Source organism: Panthera uncia, assembly GCF_023721935.1.
Source record: "Panthera uncia isolate 11264 chromosome B3 unlocalized genomic scaffold, Puncia_PCG_1.0 HiC_scaffold_1, whole genome shotgun sequence".
Taxonomy (NCBI): domain Eukaryota; kingdom Metazoa; phylum Chordata; class Mammalia; order Carnivora; family Felidae; genus Panthera; species Panthera uncia.
The window spans coordinates 17,431,446-17,437,445 of record NW_026057582.1 but is presented as its reverse complement, the minus strand read 5'-3'; positions in this window follow the sequence as shown (position 1 = coordinate 17,437,445).

Here is a 6,000-nt window from a genome sequence, read left to right as displayed (position 1 = left end):
TCCGCAGTCAGAAGAGGAGAAAGAAATATTGAATCAGGCCAGCGTGAACCAAGAAAAACAAAAACAAATGTTTTGAACATCTAGGTCAGTTTGTGGACCACAGCAAAACGTGGCATTTATAGGAAAGTCTCAGGAAAAAAATGAAAACCACAATAATTTCACTTATCTTTCCCACTTCCTAGGGCATCTGGGCCAAGTTTCGTATTTGATCAAAAGAAGCCCAATTCTGTAATTTCTGCTCGTGGGAGAATAGACTAAGAAGTAGGAGGGGGAAAAAAAATAAAGAAATTCGTCTTCTTCATCTTCTTTTTTAAGAGCCAGAATTAAGATTATTGAATCCCCTCTGTGGGCTGTGGTCAGTTTTCAAAATCAATTTTCAGAGACATAGTTGTCTTATGTTTGCCTTCCAGGTGTCTACTTTCTCAAGGTAACAAAAAGGTTCACGAGGATTCTTATCTCAAAGCGATAAACAGATGCAAACAGAGCCAGGCCTATCTGAGCTACCACAAGGCCTGTCTGACTAATTGCCCTGATAGATCATTCTCCTGATGTCTGATGTTGTTATTGCACCCAGCGTAGCTGAGATAGCACATGTTTAACCCCTGACCTTCCAGCTGCCAAGAGCACGTTGCTCTGGAACTAACCGTTCTCCATCATCACTTCCTCCCCATGGCGGCCAGGGAAAGAGATCTGTTTCTAAGCAAATAGCAAAGGCTCTGACCCCGTCATGAGTCACCAGTCTGTCTACCCACTTCCAAGATTCCCCCTTCATATATTTATTCAGCTTGTCAGAGTTCCTGGCAAAGAGGATAGTGATACTTGAGGTAAATAGGATTCATGCTAACTCTGGGAACAGTTAATTTCAGAAATCTGAGGTACCTTAAATGACTTCCATGGGCTTCATATGAACCAATCCATTCCATTTTACCCCCTTTTAAGGTACGCTTTTCTTTAACAAAAAATGACAAAATATCAAAAGCCACAGAATGAACAACAGCAAAAAATATTCCGGGGCCATTTGTAATAATGTAAGGAAATATTTAATTATTCTGTGCCTTAGGGCACTGACTGAAATTACTAAAAGACAGGCTAAATACTATTACTAACTGCAGAAGTGAGAAACAAATATATTTTATCTTAGGTAGGTCATCTTTCTTTTATTGCATGCTTCACACGTCTTATTCTCAGAACTTACACTCATCAAGTTTTAGCAGATACTCTGCCAACACTTGGTAATTTAGCTGCTGACACTCCGGGCTGAGTATCTCTGTGCGAGAATTTCACATTATGCCACATTATAGAAACATTAAATGGGAATAACACAATGGCAAGTGGTGGTTTTTATGACCATTTGTGTTAATTAACGAAATTATGTTGTCTTTACGGAGAGGCAGAAAATAATACAGAGAAAAAGAAAAACATAATCGTCATGGACTATATTGGCATTTCTCTTCATTTTCTCTAAATATCTCAAGCTTAAATAGACATGAAATATTAGAGGCCATCGCATTGGGAAAAATAGATCCATTTTGGTCTATACTGCATTTCGGCTTTCACTAAACCATTTAACATAGAATCAAAGCACCATAGCTTAATTATAAAATTGCTCTATCTTTCCAACACTTTGTTCAGCCATGTCTGTAGACCCTTAATAACTTTTCAACCAAAAGAAAAGCATATTTGTTTTGTGAAACTAATTCCTGGACGCTAATGCTATCAATCATTATTATCCTTCCCACATAATAAAGTTCTGATATTTTCCTCTCTCCATTAAGAAAGCAAGATTGCAATGCTTAAAATATTGAGTGGATTGACAAGATATTGAAAATGCCCAAGGGAGTAACAGATAAATCATTAAAGTTATGCTTGTCTGTGAGTTTTCAATGAAGGAGAACATGACACAGAAGGGGCCCTCATTGCCAGATGATCTAGGGTTAGCCTCATCGAGGCAGCTTCGAGGATTTAAAAAAAAATTTTTTTTAATGTTTATTTATTTTTGACACACAGAGAGAGACAGAGCATGAGTGGGGGAGGGGCAGGGAGAGAGGGAGACACAGAATCCAAAGCAGGCTCCAGGCTCCCAGCCGTCAACAGAGCCCAACGCGGGGCTTGAACTTGTCAACCTCGAGATCATGACCTGAGCGGAAGTCGGACGCTCAACCGACTGAGCCACCCAGGCGCCCCTGTTTTGTTTTGTTGTGCTTTGCTTTTTTCTGAATCTCACTTCTCTCTTAAATGACCAGCTTCTCCTGAAGTTTAAATGATGTGAAGTCCTCAGCACTGCCATTGAAAAAGAGCAGATCCCTGATGGATCCCAAGTCCCTTCCTGCCCTTTCTTGTAAAACTGCTGGAGACCCCACTTTAGTCGAATTTACCTTCAAGCCACTTAGAGAATAATTTAACTGAGCTTACTCAAATTTTGGAAAGCTTGACCCCATAGTGAGATAGCCTGTCATCTTAAAAGAAAGACTAATGTTAAGCATTAACAAGCATTGTCCCATTGAAAGCTATGAAGATACAAGGTGAACATTTCTACAAGCAGAACCAAAAGTGAGATCTCTTTTGTTTATTAAAAAGTTTAGGGGCGCCTGGGCGGCTCAGTGGGTTGGGTGTGCAACTTGGGCTCAGGTCACGATCTCGCGGTCCACGAGCTCAAGCCCCGCGTTGGGCTCTGTGCTGACAACTCAGAGCCTGAAAGCTGCTTCAGATACTGTGTCTGTCTTTCTCTATGCCCCTTCCCCATTCATGCTCTCTCTCTCTCTCTCTCTCTCTCTCTCAAAAATGAATAAACATTAAAAGAATTGAAAAAAAAAAGAAAAGAAAATTTAGGGGAAGATGCCAAACAACAGGATTGTGTGGGGATGAAACTCAGAGGCCAAGGATGTTACAGGATAAAAATGAACTCAGGTTCTGAGGAGAAGCCATTCTGGGCTTCTTCATTCAGCAGCCAATTTATAGAAACTTAAGACCTGGTTCCTTCATCTGTAAAATGGGATAATAATATTTGTTTCACAGAATTATACTAGGATTAAATGATGTAATGTGAGTAAAGAACTTAGCCTAGCAGAGAAGATAAACTCAACAGATACTACTTTAATATATGTAGTATTCATATGAATTAATAATGTGAAATGATTTGAAAGCAATTGAGAATACCTTGATTCTTTATAGAGTTTTAGGGTTCTCACTCTCTCACAGATTTAAACCTCTTCACAATCATCTCTTAAATATTAATTCATGTTGAAAGTCTTTGCCAATTTCCCCTTTCTTGTGCCCTGCCTAATTCTCCAACCAGTGACGCCCATTCAGGTTAATGTCAATATAGCAACTCATGTTAGGATGAGATCCAGAACACTGAATTAACAACGAAATACTCCTTTCATAATTTTGTTATAATTTATATAGGCAAAGCCTAAAATAAATCACATCTCCAAACATTTGGATCCAATAATGTAGGGCATTGGGCAAGTAATTTACCAGATTTTCAATGATTCCAAATCGAGTTTGACAAATATGAGAAAGAGTAGACCAAGAATTTGTCTACACCTGGTGTCAGTCTCTTTCTTTCTTTCTTTCTTTCTTTCTTTCTTTCTTTCTTCCTTTTTTTCTTTCTCTTTCTTTCTATCTATCTGACCTGGATAAATCATTTTATTTATTTTAGAATAATAGGTTGGCAAGTTTGTTGCTTGTAGTGTCTTGTTCTCTTTGCAATAAAAAGAAGTTAACTATTTAGTTCTGCAATGCATTTAACTAAAAGATACCCACTACCTTGCCAATTTCTATACAAATACATTGTAGAAAAACTACTTTTTAGTGTATTAATAACCAATAGACACCACATTGCTCAAGGACAACTTCAGTATTGGGTTTATGGATTTAACATCTCAGCAATGATATTTTTAAACCAGAGATCTCTTTTAAATAAACGTAAGTAATTGGATTTTCTTCTATATAAAAAACTCTGTCAGATAAATGCTATAAATCTGAAAGCAGAAAAGTAGAGAAGAAATAGTAATTTATAAACCACAACGGAGTGTTCCACAATTTTTGTTTAACAAAACATATTTTACCCTGCTTACACCTTGATCTATAGGCCCCTACTGATTACAAGGCTGTAAATTGCATGAAGAGCTCTGCAGAAAATCATAAAAGGGCAGCGAGGGGGCCTTATATCATGGAGTCACTTGGTCGCTAAGACTCAACCAAGACTTTGATATTTAGTTTAAACACAACCATATATTTTTATTAATAATGAACAGACTCACTTATTTCAATTTCATAAGCCCAGCGCACCAAAGCTGGTGAGATTTCTATTACCCATGACCTGGATATTAATACTTTGATAAAAAAAAAAAAGGTCTCAATTTTTCAAATGTTGACTGAATGCCGAAACAATGAAAAACAACTTTCCCAGAAATTTTGGCACATTGATCCGGGAAAAAAAGAGTGACCATCCTTTGTTCACTAGAAGAGCTATTAAAAATGTTTTTGGTACAGGAAATACTTTTTTTCTCCCCAGATATTAGAACATATCTTCAGGAAACTCAGCAGATTAATCACATGAGCCCTGGCTCAACTTTATTTAGAAGTAAAGCTTAAGATTTAACACTCATCCTAAAATGTAAAATCCCTCTTTCAGTATTTCATGATGCTGATATTCCTTGTTGCAGTGTTTTTCCGTTGGCTCAGAAAGTGATAGCAAAGAGTTTTTCCTTCTTTTTATTTGTTTAATTTTTATTTTTTTTTTAGTAGTGTGCCAGGGGAAAGATAAAAGGAGAATGTTGATTCTCCTTTTGATGAAATTTGCCTGGATTTTTAACATGAAACCACAAGATTAAAAACAGTAATGTATTTTGTTTTAATTCACAAAAGGATAGGCCTTTTAATTCACAAAGGGATAATTCACAAAGTGTAGAAGTTTCTAAAACTTTCCATTTGTGTTGATATAATAACTTTGTAACAGTTATTCTCAAAAAGTTTCTGAATAAGAAAACTTTATGGAAGAAAGGTGGTGCCCCTTCATTCTTTGTTGGGTGGAGAGTATTCTGCTTATTGGTAGAATTTTCCAAAATAGCCCAGAATGGTGTCTGCCTTTTCTAAAAGGTATTCTAAGAACATTTATTTCCTTACACTTCCAAGCAAGAAGACATAACTTACATCCATTTTACTAAAACTCAACATCATTCCCTTTGGCTGACACTTAAAATAATCACATGGACAAAAAAACAAAAACAAAAACAAAAACAAACCATGTTTCACAATCACTGCTCTTAAACCCAGAGCTAAACATTGGAGAGGATGGTTGGAGGAGAGGAGAAGGGGATAAAAATGAAACATCTCAACTCTGTTTTTAAGGAGCATTATTTGCTGACTGTGAAACAAGAGATTACGTAAACTAAATAAAAACCCATTTCTGAAGCCACATTCCAAGTGCAGATTGTGGCAATGCTACAGACAAGGAAGGTGCAAAGTAGGGAGATGGTTGAGTTTGTGAGACAGGGACATCCTGGAGGATGTGAGAGGCTGGGACTAGTCTAGAAGAAAGTGTGGAGAATGAGCTGGGTAGCTGGGAGGGGTTGGGGGGCGCTGCAGGCAGAGTCATCTGGGCAGTGGTGTAGAGTGCTAAGGGCACTGAGGCCAGAACTCTGTATTTCCCTCCACTCCCCTCCTCATTCCCCATACTTTGAGCAGCTTTCGGGAAGATACCCGGAACCAAGTGCTGTATGTGTAGATTAATATTTATCCATGCAACTTCTTCACACCCTCAACTCGAGCACAAAAGTCAAAAGTATGCATTTTAAAGTTGCTTCTAGGGGCGCCTGGGTGGCTCAGTCGGTTAAGCATCCACCTTCAACTCAGGTCATGATCTCACAGTTTGTGGGTTCAAGCGCCATGTCGGGCTCTGTGCTGACAGCTCAGAGCCTGGAGCCTGTTTCGGATTCTGTGTCTCCCTTTCTCTCTCTGCCCCTCCCCTGCTCACCCTCTGTCTCTGTCTCCAAA